The sequence below is a fragment of the Ischnura elegans genome, chromosome 8, assembly GCF_921293095.1.
Source record: "Ischnura elegans chromosome 8, ioIscEleg1.1, whole genome shotgun sequence".
NCBI classification, from domain to species: Eukaryota; Metazoa; Arthropoda; class Insecta; order Odonata; family Coenagrionidae; genus Ischnura; species Ischnura elegans.
Genome location: NC_060253.1, coordinates 98,353,656 through 98,372,185, shown reverse-complemented (window position 1 = coordinate 98,372,185; position 18,530 = coordinate 98,353,656).

Below are 18,530 nucleotides of genomic sequence, written 5' to 3'. Positions count from 1 at the left end.
GTAGTGCGTAGATGCAGATGCAAATGAAAATTATTTCTTATATTTAAGGGATATGGACCGTGATAGTTGACGAAATACAATGTACTACACTCAGTAGACATATTTTTCACCTTTCGATTGTACATCCTAGCACCCTTTCAACCTCATTATTGATGGATTCTGACCTCAGATCCCCCGATAAGCGACTCGCGGTGGGTCTCAGGGTAGTTCACAGATATTTTATCCGTGTAGAACGAGCATAAGGCAGAAGGACATCCTCCAATCCTCCTTTTCCTGCGGAGAGATCTCGACCTCCCAAACTCGCACACTTTTTCCTCCTTTCTCTCGCCCATTGAAATGCATCGACCGTTGATTAATCGTTGCTAACGAATTGATTTTTCCCATAACCGCCCTTCTATCGGCATCCGAGAAGAAAACTCACCTTGGTTCTCCGCGGGGGGTTAGGAAAGAGGGGAAGGGAATTGACGTTTTCGTGGGGGACTGAAGGAGGAGTTTGAGGCGGCAAGCAATCCGAGCTAGGGCCCCCTGTCGGGGAAAGTGTTGGGAGAATTTCAAGGGGATAGGGCAAGTGGGGGGAGGGGGATAGGTTCGGGAGGCGGTGGATAGGTGGGGTACATTTCGCGACGGGTGCCCCATCTCGCGGCCGGGTCCCGAGTGAGACGCGCGGCCGGTCGGCGGGAGATATTCTCGCTCAGAGAGAGACCCCCACACCACCGACCCTCCTCCTTTTCTCCAGAGGCTCTTTCGGATTCGTCAATGTCAATACGGATTTAGTACGCACAATATTTCACTCTTTCCCTCTTTCAAGAACAATTTAGCTGAAAAATTAAGATGGAAGGGATGAGATACTCCATTCCTGCTCGTCATGCTGCCTCGCTCTCTTACGCCCGAGAGACTTCAACCCCATCCCCCGCGCAACCGTTCCCGGCCACCTCGGGAGGTTTGACTAAACTCCCTCGCCTCCCCCCTTCCGTCCTCATCGGCCGAAAACTTCCCCACGGGGAACATCACCCATCCACTCCGTTCCCCCTTCAGATCTCCATTCCTTCCCAAGCCTTTGACGGTAAGCATCCCCAAATGGAAAAATCACCGATATTTTCAACTCGGGAGGCACACGATTCTTACACAGTGCGGTGTAAGTAATCCGAAACATATCGATGGCTAATTGCTAACTACAAGTAATCTCAACATTTGGCCGGTTTGAGACATGTATCTTAAAGTGCAATGACATTAAAAAAAATAAAATTCAAGTAAAAGACAACTCTTTATTTGCAAATGTATGCTTGTTGTTCAGTTTCATGAACTTCTGATTTTTAATTTCAGTGCACAATTAAAAATATAAATCGTTTCTTTTGCTTTCCTGAAAAGTTGATATTTTTTATATACGTGTTGTTAGAACTTAGCCATTGATATGCAGCTTTGGCATTGCCGAATTATCGAAAACGCTGGATTATTAGAAACGTACAGAAAATAAGCAGAATGCAAAAAAAAAAGCTTTTAAGATATACAATTAAATACATATAGTGACGCTAACTCTACCTACTGCTTTGGGGGTGAGTGAAGGTAGATAAATGCTCAAGGTAGGCAAACATCCCCGATGGAAAAATCACTTACAGTCTCTACTCGTAATGCACACAATTTATAGTGCGATCTAGTTAAACCGACATATATGCAGCCCTGGCATAGCCAGCCCGATTATCGAAAACAACGGATTATTGGAAACGTACAGGAAACAAGCTAAATGCACAAAAAGATTTTTAAGGTATAATTTTACAACTAGCCCTTTCTTACCCGGAGCTGCTTCTGGGAAAAATTGAATTTCAAGACTTTTCATTTTAAAAATGTGTAAATATTCTACATATTCATAATTATTGTGGTAGCTAAGTATTTCACCATTTAACTTTACATCACAAAAGAACACGCAGTTTACGTAAATCTACTCTACTACTACGTAAAGCTGAAAAGTGTAAGTTTGGTTGTTGCTTAGAAGAAACATTTGGTCATAATGGGTTAAATACATCCAGTGACGCCAACTCTACCTACTGCTTAGGGTGTGAGTCAAGGAAGATAACCGAATTGTTAATAACAACACTGGTCGATAAAGGCAGAATTAACCTTGGATACCACTGAGACTACAAAGAACATTTCTTTTCCCGATTCAGTGGGTCATGTGAACAAAACTTCATGCAAATTATGAACTGACCAACACCTACATGCATAATAATAAAGTTAATACTTACTATGCATTGAAAAATCTTTAATTTATAAACTGGCGATGTTATATATATGCAGAGGGGAGTTAACCAGGCCTGCACGTCGGATTACTGGACGTGTCGGATTACCGCAAGGCCGGATTACAGAGAGTGTGCTGTATTATTTATCACGTATATATCATGTATCATAATGAAGCTATGTAATAGCATGTTGTAGTTTGCTTGTGAATGTATTATGAATGTTTTGTATTATTGGAGAGCAATTTATAGTCAATCTGCGTTAAGATCAAAGTAAATTGTACTTTTGTATACCTACTTTTCTTTAAAGGCGTGAGATTTTTACATTGACTGTTAGTGTATAATCCTTCAGATTGCTTGCCTAAAAAACCTCGTTGCCCTGAAGTATTTTTTATGCTAGTTTTTATTTAAAAATTAGTAAAATGTAGACTTCCACACTGGAAGATAGCTTAAGAAAGCTTGACAAAACAACGAATACTTGGATAAGCTGTCTGAAACTTCCTCTTCTAAACGATTTATGAACCTATTTACAATTTTATTTTCAGTATCTAGTATTCATTCTAAATCATTCTCTACCAGAAATCAAATTTTTATTTCTAATGGAATCGTATTTTCAGATCCGGCATTAAGCTTGAAATTAGAATGAAAACTTTACCATGTCGCAAAGATAGTGATAGATAATATGTCTCCTGTTTTTCAGGTTTGTGGCTGGCGTCACCTATCGAGATTCGATTGATTCGACTTGGAGTTTGGATCCAGATAAAGATGGCACACCCCTCCAGGCACCTACCCTGTGAATTGCAGCCCGGCAGATTAAGACGGGAACGTCTCCCAGCACCTTTAAATTAATTTTTTATCCATTCCTTTACCATCCTCACCTAGCCTTTGGCGCTATGTTCCTCGTGTACTATCCTCTGCTGTGCACTCCTACCAATACTCATACCGATAACAAAAAATAAATCGACGCTAAATTAAACATCCCTCTCCCCCTACCAACTTTCGTTGGAAGACGTAAAATGGTTTAATCGCCATGAGGAAAATTGAAATGTTCTTAAAATTAGCTCAATGAGGCCTCGTTATTACTAGCAATATTCACTAATAATTCAAATTACCTTTATTCCTATTGAAATGAAAGGTAGTTGGACTTTTCCGTAATACTTTAATGCGTAATAATTGAAACAACTGATACATCGAACTTCCACAATATCACGCCTGAATCAGTTGAACTAATGTTTAATCACGTCCTTAGCTTAGGTTTCGGATAAATTTACGAAATCATATATTGCATTCCCTTTACCTATTTCCCCTTCAACCACCAAACCAATACTAACACTTTATCTGGAGTGAGCTCGGTCCTAACCTATTCAAACAAGCCTATACAACACAAACCCAACCATTTCAGGCTGGAGAAATGAGTGAGAGCAATTGCTTTTACTATCGGCTGACCCCCGGACATTGCTGCGATCTTCCACTATACTTCGTCACTGCACACTCCTGCCAGCTCTCAGAATAACAATAAAAAAAGAATAATCTGTTGAGAAAAAGGTAGAAAAGAAAAGGAAACACATATCTGCCTTCCCTTCCCACACCTCCTTTTCTCCCCTCCCCTCCGAGCACATCCAAACCCCCACCCCCAATCCCTCACCGCCAACATCTTGAACTACGACCTCATTCTGCCGTCCACATTCCTACTCCTTACACCTGACGAGAGAGGGCGAGGAGGAGGAGGAGGAGTGGGGCGGAGGGGAGAGAAAGAAGAAGACCTCCCACCCCCTTCCACTCCACCTTTGGCCCCCACCAACCCCCCCCCCCTCCCCACATGCACACCTCTTGCCATCCCACGGCCTTTATCCTCCTCCTCCCCACTCCCCCCTTTAATATTCCCGGGGCTGACCCCTCACACTCACACCGTCCAATCGCAAGCACCAGGCGTCCCTCCCAGCAGCGCCGCGCCGCGTGCGGAAGAATAAAAACAAGCGAAGAAAAGAGTAAAAAAAACTCACCACCTCTCTTTCTCTTTCTCATTCCCCGCGCCCGAAACACAAAATAGACTTCGCCAACTCTCAAAGAGTGTTGCAACCGCCCGCGGGTGGATTATACACCGCGAGCGGTGAACTATGTAACTTGTGGCCGCTGCCGCCGTGAGCCGCATGATAATTCGCCCGACGGCCGGATCCGCGTGGGATGCCGCGTCGCGGTGATGTTCGGAGGATTGGGGGATATGATGGGGATGGAACTACCCTCGAAGGAAGCAAGGGGGTTGTTCTTTTGTCAAGGTCTGATCGATGATAGAATCAGATACTGCGAAATTTAAAAATGTTTTTTGTAACTTTTTACTACAATATCTTCCTACTTTTTTTAAATAATCACCAAAGATTTATACAATTGCCGAGGAATGGTAACCATGGGATAAGTTTAGAGCTTTATGTTGGGGGACAGCAATCCTAACGGGGGTTAAGAGGCTATAGAACATCCCCCCTCCCCTAGTAGAACGCGGGTAAGCCCGTAACAGTTCATGAAAAATGTTTCAATCAGCCTATAAACAGCATTTTAAGCTAGTACCACTTAATTTTATCTAAAAATAAAATGCATTTCAACTTTTGATATTTTTTGTTTTTATGAATGTACATGTTTTGTACTTTTTTCGGACAAATTATCGTCTAACATAGGAGGGCAGGCCTCCTCAAAACTCCGCCCATGATGGTAACTATTATCCAATTCCCCCCCCATTATAGAAGGTTGCCATTTGGCCACCTATACTTTCAGCCAATTATCTAAACAGGTCTGTACCTTGTTGTCCATCTTAAAATATTGCCTCCTTAGCCAACGTTTCATGTGAGCAAAGGGATGAGAGTCAGATGGAGGCAAAGCCTCAACAAATTAATTGTAAAATAACGAGCTTATCGAATCACCTGATCCACCCGCTGAAAAAGATCGTTGGTTGACAATCATATCCTTTCCTGACCACCTGCATCATAGCGTTTCTACGTCCTGCTTCAAAGTTCCTGAACCATTGCCGCATGCTGCTGTCACTCGTAAAAATTTAACGGTACACATTTATTTAAGTAATTGCTCACACATAGAATCTCCCAAAACCCCCCTCACCGCTCCACTACCATCCTTTACCTGAAGATGATGCCGCTGCGAGGATACTATATGAAAGCAGATGAACGGAATATAACAAATTTTCCTTTTCATTTACGATAAAATGAACTTCCACGAGGTTGAGCCTGAGACAATAGAGATTTAAAAAAAAAACTTGATCTAACTATGAATATAATGGGTCTGACTGGAAAAATATTATGATAGCGTTTTATTTTTTCATTTTTATTAATTTCCATTGAAAATATTATTTCCAAAATTAAAGGGAAAGAATCACAATGTTCATAAAAATATTTGTTTTGGGTCAGATTTGTTTCCGTCGACCATTATGATACAAAAGTTGTGGTTTAAAGCTCGGCTTTTGATCACTAATTAATAATTAGTAATTAATTAATAAATCTTTTGATTTATGACTATTCCTTCATGCTGCTCCACTTTCTCCTTTTTAATTGCTCATTAATGGCAGAAACCAATCTGGATCAAAATTAATTGTTATACCTCATAACAATTCCTTGGGTCATCATCAAATTATAGATCAGCATTTTACAGACAGAATTTGAACTAGGTAAAGAAGTATAATTGATAACTTCAGGCTTGACTCTGTGACACCTCTCCATATTGGAAATAAAAGACTAAAACTTTGTAAGGTTCCCTTGTACATTTAATTGGGCACGACCTTTAAATAAGGTAGTATAATAATAGATAATGGGGATAGTAAGATATTAAAATACCCTTACTCCAAAGAATTCCCAAGCAAATGCACCTTCTTATTTTATGGTTATAAGAGTTGTGAAATTTTGCGTCGCAAGATACTTAAACATATTTATTTTTTATAATTATTAAAACCATTTAAATGTCTTGTCCATTCGTGCCCATTCAAATATACAAGGGAACCTTACAAAGTCTTATTCTTTTTATTTCCAAGGTAAAGAAGAGTGAGGAATGAATGTCCGATGCGAATAAATACCGTGTGATGCGCGCTTAGCAATTTCTTACTGGGAACTTGTAATGGAGTTTTTTTATGCATGACTGAGGTCGAGTGCTACCAACTGTAACCCCTTTCAAAATAACTCAAGTAGAAATGCGATATTGGAAATCCACTCACTGAGCTCTTAGCCAAAAAAAAACTTGAACGATACGGCTTAAGGCTGATTGTGGTATTATTGTCGCTCAAAAGTGGGAAGAAGTGATTGAAAATATAATTGGATTCCCAACGAGTCTTATTATTGGAATACCACCAAGGACTTGCTTCTGCTTTTGTGTTACATAAAAATCTCATGCAAATCTAACAGTTGGTCAAAGACATTAAAATCCGAGGAAGCCCCAAACTTATGCATCTTCTTATTAGATTGATAATGGATTCGTGAAATTTTGTATCGGGAGATGCTTAAAAATATTTATTCCTTTCGTTGAATATAAAAATATTTATTCCTTTCGTTTAATATAAAAATATTTATTCCGTTCGTTCCTAATTTATAAATACTCACCATTGCTTGTGAATCTATTGGAGTTTTTTTATTTATTGATAACTATTAAGTTAAAGTTTCCATTCTTTTTAAATCACTAGATTTTCATGGCTAATGAACCAAATGTTAGCACTTAAATAATTGGCAGTGATAATTTTTACTTATTCTCTTCAGGATAGGTAAGCTGCCACATGCGTTGAAACACATTAGTCTTACCTATGTGTTCCCCTAAAACACTTAGGTGATACTAATATCATTTTTGGATTCAAATTAATGTGTGAAGTCCATTGTGCTTTTAATTTGCCGAAACACTTAATAGCGTTTGTTAAGTAAATAATTATCACTATGGAAATACTATTTTGTCCAACTATATCATAGATAGTGTATGCATAATTTCGGGTCAGGATAAATACCGTTTTAATTTCAATTGTCAGGATTTAGCCTATACAATGAAAGTTAGAATTGTTCTTGTATAGTAAAAATTTATTTAAATTCTGCATAACTTCGTATTTTACGTTACTCGAATATTATCCGCACAATAAAACGTGATAGCATGATCTAACCTGTCTTTCGCATGACCTTACGATTGAGTGACAAGAACTCCTCTGATGGCAAATCTCTGCTTGCAACGTATGAATAGCAATCATCCTCATTGAGATAACTTCCCCATCAGAAATACTATTTCACCAAGGACGCACACAAGGTATCTCTTCCCATAGCAATTTATTGGAAATTATGAAAATGAAAGCTCACTAGCATTGATTGATATTGAGCAAGTTTATCAGCCTAGCAGACACATGCGATTTACGTTATATTCTACAATGCGATTGGAGTATACTACCTTTTTTCATCAATCTTTACCTGTTTACACTCGCACCACAGGAAAATTGATGCAACCCAAAACTGAAACAACGAGCAGAAAACAAAACAATATCTGGCACCTTCCTTGAGAAGGTTAATTGCCAATAGACTTATTTACGCCTCGTTTGCTTCATGCAATTCCACGATTTTTTCTATATGTTTGAATGCTTAAGTTTATGGCACATTAAATCACAATGTTTTTCTTTCGTTGTTAGTAAAAATTCACGCTAATCAAATTGATAACTTTTCAGGAGTAAGTTTGTCCTCAAGAAGCAATAATACTAAAAATAAGCATTAAGATTCAAAATTTCTTACCTCGTGCTAAACAATAAGTGATGTAATAAACGATTTTAATTTTTAATTAATTTCATTTTTTTTTAATAAAACTTCTGACGAATATTCACCAGGACAAATAATAATACTAATACTTCTGTGTGAAATTGGACTTCGATAAAGTAACACAGCCTTGAGGATGGGAGACAAGTCGTCTCCCGAAACGTCGGCTTGCATAAAAGCAATAATCTGGCTGCAAACCCGAGAAATATTCGTAATAAGTGATGCATGTAACTCGAATAGATTCGGTGTGACTACAATTTTCACGCATTAATCACAACTCTTTTTTAAAATTTAGATCACCAAAGTTGTTTGTGATCAGTGATCAGTTCGTGGGTTTTAATTTAATCGTTCGTTCGATTATGGCATGCTAATAACTATGGTTGTTAGAATTAGCATAAAAATTATGGTTGCTTTGAGGTGATTTTTTCTAGCATGGTGAGCACTTGCGGATACCTAAGTATTGTAGTTGGCTTTTTTAAATGATTTTTTTAAATTCATTTTACTGCTGGTAGTTTATTTTTGTAAGTTATTGTTCTAGCTAACGAAGTTTTTATAGCCCCTACTGAGTACCAAATTACCGGAGGTGAAAAATCTTACTTTAGGATCAGCATTTTTATATTTTATAATTAAATACATCATTTGCCACTACTTTTCTCTTTAGGTCAAAATATAGGCATTCAAGGTAAATGGTGCATTTAAATTATGCCATTACTATCCTCCAATTCCTAGATCGAATTTTAGCATTCAAGTATGTATGCCCGCTATAGCGGTTAGATATATGCTAGGCAATAATTGCTTAGCGCATCATTTGGATTGTGTCATTACTTTAAATAATAAAGTCAATGCTTGAAATATTATCATAGATTTCATAGGAATGAATTATTCTTCACACATATTCCACTGATGAAGAAATATTCTTCGATAATTTACTTCTAACCAGAAGTTATGCCCGCCATTCATTGCCATAGCTCGATGCAATGTCTAATTTATTACCTTGCCTTTTTATAGCTGAGCAATATTGCGAACGATTCAAATATCTACACTCTGAGCCAGAAAGAAGAGGATCAATCATTCAAAGTAATTCTTCTGCCCTTTATCACGCATGTTTATAATTTTACTTACAAATAACTTACGCGTTTTTACAAATTGCATGTTTTCCCGAAGACTGCGCGTCACAGCCGTCCTTAGAGAGATAGAATTGTGGTAGTTGTTGTTAGATGGATCGAATATGAATGGTGAATGTGCACCGTAACCGAGCCTCGATTTATCAAAATCGCAATCACAGCACCCGATCGAAACCCTTGACGTAGGCCCTGAGCTAGATGACAAGCACACTTTCTCGTGATTTACCAATCCATCCAAAGATCAGTCTCCATTGAAATCGAACATTTTGAAGAGGGACTATTTCATTTCTACGTAACTCGACTACTGATCGCTAATTTATACCACACATATAACCGGCGGAAGGTGAATTAGTAGTTTTGTTATTTCAAATGACGAGGTTTTTTTCCTCTGCCTCGAGTTGACTGCTTAAGAAAACATTCGAGAAAAGAAAATTTGCGCTCAAAACTTGCTGCAATGAAGTGAAATAAACGGCAATTTTGATGTGGTCACCATTGCTGTCGGCGTCGAAATTGATGTAGATGAATAATTTAATGCTAATGCTGGTAATAATATTGCATGTAAATTGTAGTGGTTTACATTTACATATAAAAATAAAAAGTATTCACGCAAGACTATAATAATTTATGACGAGATTATTGCAGACAGTAAATCCTAGAAGCTATAAAAATCATGTGCTTTAAAATGTTAGTCTCAACTGCGGTTGAGCATAAAAATTTTCTTCCTGAATTACCCTCGGAGAAAGTTCAATAAGGAAATCTATTGAATATATTTTAAAGCACAACTTCAAATCCCTTGGAAATTAAATATTAATAATAGCAACCTGTTTTCCTGCTCAGCTTTTAGTGTAATCAGAATGTGTGTGGTATCTTCCGTGTATTTTGAAAAAGCATTTGATAAAGTGAACTTGGTAAATTTACTTGGAACTCTCGGAAAAATTGACGTGTATTCGAGTAATACGAGACTCAATCGTAATCTAAAAATAGCATAGTATATGCAAGTGAGACTAGCCGTAGAATAAGGCTGGGTAAGAATAGACCGAGGTCTGAGGCTGTTCATTGCCTTTTTACCTTTGCTCTTTAATTTTTATGTAGAGAGAACATTGCTGTAGCCATGGGATGAGTAAGGGACAGGAGTTTAAGTTGTAAAAACGAGTTTTAAATCAATGAGATTCGCGATTGACCACGCACTGATTAGTTTTTCGGCAAAAAGTCTGCAGGTACTGGTTTACACGAAAGTAAACAGTGCAGGGAATAAGGAAAGATAATAAAGCACAAGAACACCAAAGTTTTGCGGCTTTTCATAGCCATGTGAGATAATAATGTGAGGCTCAAGTTAAAAGTACGTGTTCACAAACTTGTTGGATATGGTGGTAGATGTTTATTTATTTTTTTTTTTGGAAGCACAAAATGGGAAAACGGACAATGCGGTAAAAATCGCTAGCAAAGTAGGCTTTCGTGAATGAGAAAGAGCTAATGAAAGAGCCGTTATGTAAGAATTTGAAGAAACGATTAGGGAGGAGTCTGATCTGGAGTGCGGCACTTTAAGTTGCGGATAAGTGGACTTCGGGGTAGAGAAAGAAGCTAGAAACGTTGGAAATGTGAGCTAGCAAAGGATACATAGAATCCCATCTAAGGCAACCTGCGGTAAATTACGCTCCTTATTCAATTATAGTACTTGTAAGTCAAAAATGAAAACAAAACTTTTCATTTCGCTGGTTATTGAACCAGGTTTTTAAGCAACAACTAATAAACAAGTAAAACTTTCGAAGATTTTTCACCAAAATTTGGGCACCAGAGGTCGGGAAAAACTGCCGTAACTGTCAACTCATGTATTTTATGTGAAATGACAAATTTGTCGCTTACATTCGCTTATAATTTCAAGCACCGTACAGCTATTTTCACCAGACATTAAATTCTTCCACTTTTCATTGATAGAACCCAAACCTATTTGAACAAAATTTAATTATCTTCAGATTCAGCGCCGACATTTTACTTTGAAAACTCCTTGTTCTAAACCCCCGCCAGTATCTTTAATTCATCTTCATTCCACCTGTCGCAATAAATAGCAGCGCTCCAGTCGCTAGGATACATGTCAACACATGTTTTAATCCCCAAGAGATACGCTATGCAGCAAATTCAATCGTTAATTGCTAAAAATGAAGCTCAATATAAATTCAATTAAGCATAATAAATTAATATTAATATCATTTACATAACCAATGATTTAAAAAATGTTTTAAACATATAATATTGAAATGTATTCCCTTCAAATCGATGTATAAATACGTGTTACTGTGTCCCTAAAGTTAGTCGCTCGATTTCCATGCCAAAGTTCTACGATCGATTCTTGTCAACGATACTTTTTTATTATATCCTTTGCGAGGACCGGGTCTACATTAGGACTTGGAGTGGAGGACTTGGAGAACTGGTGGAGCCTCCAATATAAATATAAACTCAATGTAGAAAACCCAAAACTATTCAACCAAAACTGAAGAACCTTCGGATACAGCGCCTACATTTAACAATAAAAACTTCTTGCTCTTAACCCCTTCCAGCACTCTTCAATTCTTTGTTCCGAGCTCTATTCCTGAGGACTTACCCCCGGGCGACCCCCTCCCTGGGGTACATCCCTCCAACCCTTGTTCCCAGCCCCCAGCCACCCATTCGACACTACCACACCGGAGCAGCCCTAACGCCACGGCCTCCACCGAACACCTCGCCACAAGAGATGCTGGCAGCAGCGCACATTTGTCAAATGGCGCGGCAGTAGTGTGAGGTACGAGGGGGCGGTTGGATGGGTCGGAATGACTGGGTACGTGTGTGGTGTATTGTGGAGGAGGATAAGGGATAGACTCACACGCTGCGTTTTTATTTCCAACGTCTATCCGTACATCGAGTCGAGCACTAAGGCTTGGGATAAATTCACTCCATAAAAGACTTTCAATTGCGCGTGAAAAACGTAGGCTTCCGCCCCGATTAAGAAAGTATAGAGGATAAATAGATTTTCTGATGGAGTAGAATATATGTACCTCAAATAGAGACTAATTTTTGTACTCACCCCTCCCTTATCTAATCTATCATAAGGTACCTATTCGGCTAATGAGTAATTTTAATCTTGCATTAGCGAAAAACGGCCTCCCGACAGAAAAGAGTAAAAATTTCGTATCACCCAAAGTTTGTAACGACTGATTTTCTACCCAAATGGCCGGGAAGTGGTGATGCTCTCTAACTGCTTCTCCTCTATAGGCGCAATAAAGGTAGAATGCTGAACTTTAAGCATTTGTATGACATTCTGCCGAAGCTATTTCATAGAGTCGTGTCTTGTATCGTTTCACTCATTGTTTATTCGAATTCAGCAAATAATCATTAAATATTGTTTAAACGCAAGTTTAGCTTCTACGGTCGAAAGAGTGAAGAAGAACACGCGAAAAACTATGAAAACGGCGAAACGGTCGTCTTCTTCACCTCGTCACGGGAAAAATATTCCATTGGTACATTTTATTGCATTTTTTATAGAGATAATAACATATTTTCACTATAAATAGCTTTTTTCAATTAAATTTTACCATTTCTTTCATTTTTTAAATGGTCGAAAGATAGATTTCAATTTTAGAGGCGTAGAGAAGTACATGAACATCGAAGACATGATAAAAATATTTTAAAACTTATCCTGTAAGGAAATGTTTATACTGTTCCTCTTACTTAAAATAAACCACAAAAACTAAAATCACCCCGCGGTAATGCACGCTACCAACACGACGATCTGATATATCTAACTGAGGAAAATGGTGATGAATACACACTGTAACTGCTTCACTAGATGATTGCTATATTTTAAAGGAAAAAAAACACGTCGATCATCTGCTTTCCGAACATTTAGACGTCTTGCTTTATGTAACATCGGATAGCATATAATCCCCACCACCTCTTCAGATTTCAAGAAACCATTAGACTAGGTACCACACAAAAAAAGCATTTATACCGGTGTCCTGCGGGTTAAACGAAAAGAGTAGGTAATTGCATCAGCGTCTTTCTGAATGATATTGATGAGAAATGCAAATAGTTGACTGAGTTCTCTTTGATGTACTCACAATGGTAGTCAACGTCCAACAAGAAAAATTTAGTTCATTTCGTCCCGTTTCGTTCAAAGTAGTAAAATATATTTATTTACAAACGAAACTGCCACCTATCGCGGAATCAATGAAAATAAAATCCTCTCTTCGGCTCTAAATATCGTTCAAAAGTGAAGGCAAAAAAGGTGACTGATGCTAAATATCCGTAAATACATGGCAGTACATATCTTGCGTAGGACTTCTTCCCATGCATATCTTGTGGATGGAGTTAAGATAATGCCGTCGGATGAAGCCAAATATCTGTATCTTCTAGAGCAATACGGTCAAACGTGAAGATTATGCTCACCGTGTTCTCCGATTTTAATGGCATTAAGCATCGTGAATTCCAGCCACGAGGTGAAACGGTCGATAAGAAGTACTACCTGGAAGTTAAACGTCGTTTCATTGACCCGATTCGATTTAAAAAAAACTCCCAGATACATGTAACAACAATTCATAGCTTTTGCCCCATGATAATGAATCTGCTCACAATTCACTACTTTACTATGCGAAGAAAATCATCTTAAAACTGCTCTATATTTTGAAGATCGATTGAAACCATGAAATATGAAAGATATTTTGCCTAGCGGATGGGTATAGGAATTCGTTCGCAAAATTAGTCATCACTCTGACTCTGAAATTTTATCATCGGATTTAAAAAACGTTCGCATTTGTAGCCATTCCCATGTATATGCTTTATATGGCGTAAACATAAATGGAACAGATGAAAAGAATTATCTAGGAGTTAGGATCTCTTCGAAACTATCATCATGGGGCACACATAAATGGAATATTTGCGGAAGAGCCCTAAAGAAGAAGAGGATTTGTCTATTGTGGGGAGATTTTCGGAGGAGAAGCTAAGTGAAAGAGAGGTGCTATTTTGCACACGTCCAGCCACACCTTGAATATGCAGCGAGCACATGGCATCCGGTGCAGAAAGACTTAACCTGAGAACTTTATAACATACCTACAATAGAAAGCTTCGCGAGTCGACAAAAGTTCCACAGGCCAACAGGAAGCGTTACACAGATGTTAAACGAATTTGGTTTGGTGCCGCTGGAGACTCGGAGGCTGCGCGCTAAGCTTAGATTTTTTGAGCAATTCATAGCGGATATCTTTAAGAGCAACACCGAGGTCACCATATCAGAACCCCACAATATTTACAGGTCCGATGGTAACGATACTTTAAGAGAGAGGTTGTTATATTACGGACTTTCTCGGTTTCTAACCATCCAAATCCCACACTTTCCAAATTCCATTCCATGCGCGTATTTTTTTATTGCAACCACCTCTGAGGTATGACAGATCCCAACATCTGAGTAGAGCTACGTACGTAGTCCGTGGGTCCTTTTTGGCACACGACAATATTATGCCGAACGGATACATATGGGAATTCATGTTAGCCGCGAACAATAAACGATTCTAATAAATTCTCGACGGAACTTCGTGAAAGTATTTTATTTTTATTTTTTAAAGGTTGGTGTCCTAAACCTCCCCGCCACACGTTAATCGAGGCGGGTATTATGGAGATGTAGAAATGATATGTTGAAATAAGGCATTCAAAACTCTCAACCAACCCCAAAATATGTTTCTTGAGGAGTATTTTGTTTCTGTTCCCAACTCGTCTCAATATACTCCTTATGGTACTACCTTAGTCATTCACATTTAAATCTAGAGATTCACCGATTTCGAATCGGTGATCTACATTCATACAGCCGGTATTGAGTCACAAGAGGTCCGTGTATTGACATATTTTTTAAAATTTTTTGCAATGTATTTTCGTAACTTCATTAACAAGAACCTACATAATTTAGATCATTAAGATCCACCTGGGTATTTTATACTGTTCTTTCTTCGCCAAGGGTTTGCCACGGCTAAAATTAGTTAGCCGTTAGAAGATAATGAAAATATCGCTTACTTAAATTAGAAATGGTAAATAATAGCCGGGATAAACTTCCAGATGGACAATTCAGTGAGGAAGACTCGTTTTCATATTTCTATTTGCAGGTGGCAGATAGCGCCTCCCCAACAAGAAACGTAAAACCCCTCGACGTACTTCAAACAGCACGGACCACGCTGCGACAACGACGGAGGCGAACGTTAAGTAAATCGCCAGAGAGAAAAAAAAAGTCCCTAGTGACGCCCTAGGGGTGGTATCTAACAGCCGGGGTGCTTGTATTCGTCCCGCCTTGCAACCGTCCGGAGACCTCGGGGAAGAAGCAAGAGTGCAGGGGTTTGTTGGGAGGAGGCGCATGTAGTGTGGAAGGAGTGCAGGCCGTGAATGCTTAGGCGTGTTGACGAGGTGCCGCAGGAGCGTGTTCTTGGCGGAGTCCTCTCCCGCAGTCTGCGAGGGTACAACCGCCGCCCCCCTGCGGCAAGGGGGAGCCCCTCCGGAAAACCTGGGGGATTCCACTTTCACGGCGGGAAGGTCGGAGCTCATGGCCAATAGGTCTAAGTAACAGCGAGTGTAGATGTGGAATGACGTGAGGAGGAGTAAAAAGGTGCTCGGAAGATTAGGAAAGAATGTTAAATAAATACACGATGCAAACTATTGATGACATTGTCCAAAAAATCCACAAAAGTTTATTTCGTAAGACCTCGTATGGTGGTATGGTATTGCGAGGAGGCGACGAACGGCTGAGGTCATTTTCACCATAAGGGAAAAGTATTGAAGGAAGGATGGAGAGAAACCCGGCGTCGGCATTAGCCTGCTCTTATCGAAAGGCGCCAAGAGGACCACGGCTTAACGTCCCATCCGACGGACGGAGTGTAACGCTTAAAATGTCCTCTACACATCATTCAAGTAGGGTTCGGGCCTCCGAAAATTCTCTGCCACAGCAGGAATTTGAACCCGAGCCAACGGGGTAGGAAGCCATCACTCTAGCTACCGCATCAACTCAATCCTCCGCCCCCCCCCCCCCCCCCCCTCAGCGGAAAGGAGCAGCCCCCCAAAAAAGATTCCACTCTCACGGCAGGTAGGTCGGAGCTCACGGCAAAGAGGTCTACTAAGAGCAAGTAAAGGTATGGGATGAATGAGGGACTGTAGAAGGTCTACATAGCTGCTTGGGAGATGAGTAAGAATGTTAAATAAATAAATAATTATGACTTTGTCAGTTCCACAAAATCTGGCAATGCAACTATGTTATGAAGCCCGGGTCGTACTTTATCAAATATATTACTGAACAAATATATTAATGTCGAGGCCACGGTGGGGAGGGGGCTTCCGGGTTATAACTCCCACCTTGAGCCTTTAAAAGAGGCGCAAATATCGAGTAAGATAGACTAAATGAATAAAAAAATATTTTATTTTAATAAATACTCGTAAAATAAATTTACTCTTTAACATCCCTAAAAATCATATTTTCAACATCAAAAATCCCCGAACCCTTTTTCCCTGGAATGTTTTCCATACACCCGGAAGGTCCCCGTAATCTCCGGTTACCCCCCACCACCCAAAACCTGTCTACGCTACTGACAATGAGTGAGCCTAACAAGATTTGTTCTTTTTATTTTCCATCATGAAAATTATATTTCCGTGCCATATAGACATTTTATAAAAGGGGCAATAAAGAAAAACTTGAATGAAAACTTTGGAAAAACTGTAGAAACTAACTGACCGTGGAAATTATGGTTCCCACAAAAACATGCAAATGTTATTTTTAGAGCATGCTAGCATCGTTAGAAAAATGTGTTGTAATGAATAATATTGAAAGGTTTTAATCATGGTCATACAATCAAAGCTACGAGTGATATACATTCGATCATCTCGCATGAGAGAGTTTTAATTAGAGGGCTTAATTTCTGCGAATACTCATACCTTTGCATGTCACTGAAATAATCTCATTTAGAGATTTTACGTCAACAAAATGTGCAATTAAATGAACTAGATCTATTTTAATACAGATTAGTGCCAGGTTAGGGGAGAAACACCCAAATTTGGGAAGCCGAAATTTCTATTTTCGACTTACCCATCTTTTCTCATTAGAATGAAAAGTAGAGAACCCCGTGAGGGTGAAGTAAAATGTGATGATTTTTAACTCGAAGGTTCTATAACAAGCAGCGGAAATTGCCTGCCCTGAGGTAAAGTGCGTGAGGCAAGAAGAGTTGAGTCATAGTTTGTTCCTAAACCGCTGTAAACTTCATAATTTATGTGCATAGTAAACTATTAATCCACTTATAAATCAGGACGCGGCCTCTATACTTGTCCTCGCGTCAGCCGCCGCCGCCGTGACTGAGATAATAAAAGCCTATGCCTCCACTATTTTCACGCCTCTTTAGTTCTTGGGCTTTCCATTGTCTCTATATTTACTCCCGCTATCATCACTCAACCCTCGTCCATAACCTTTATATTTTTACCACGACATTCTTCCATCCACGCAACAACCAATCATTCGGCCATTCCCAATTTCTTCCAAAAATCCATCCACGACAAATCGCAATTTGCCTTCGCACCCTAAATGATGATTTTATGGTGCGAGCATAAACATGGACCAAGACGTGTGAGAAAAAGGCCGAATGTTATTTTTAAAGTTATCCCCAATCGCTTCGTTACGGAAATGGCTTCTCGGAAGAACTCAAGCGTCCTCACGGGGAGTAAAATGAAAATTAAACGTGAGAGGATGATAACTCGCAAGCGATTTCTTCGGAAAGCATTGAGCAGGCACATGCGTTACAGAGCGGTACTCAAACTCTTTCGCACGCGTCTCCAAAACTTTTCCCGGAAAAGAATAACGGATTGGCGCCACCCGCACGAGATACAACGGGTCTCAAATTGGCGGCGATCGTCGTGAGGACCGAATCATGCGAATGGGAGTGGGTGTGAGTCAAATGAGGAGATCGCAACGAAAACGAATATGGGAAGAAAATGAACGGGGAGAACCCCGAATAGGGGCGGACGAGACCCCCGCGAGAGACGCTGTAAATCAATGCATAAACGAGTTGTTGCCATAGAAACGGGGAGGGAATTGAAAAGATCAAAAAGGGTCATAAGAAAATGTAATATCCCAATGAGTCTTAACCCATTATAACCAAATGTGGCTTCTAAGTAACATTAAAAATGTAAGTATATATTTTCACCTCTCTTCAGGAAAGATTGAAAATACATTCTCCCTTGTGCTGTAAAGTTTAATGCCGAAATGTGTAGGTGTCACAATAATTATGGTTGATCGGAAAATTTTCACTCTTTTAAAATGAGAGGTCTTGAAAGTTTATTTATCACAGAAGCAGTTCTGGGTTAGTAAGGGTTAAGCCCGGTTTAAACGCCAAAGTCGGCCGCTATCATAGTTATTACTATTTTTT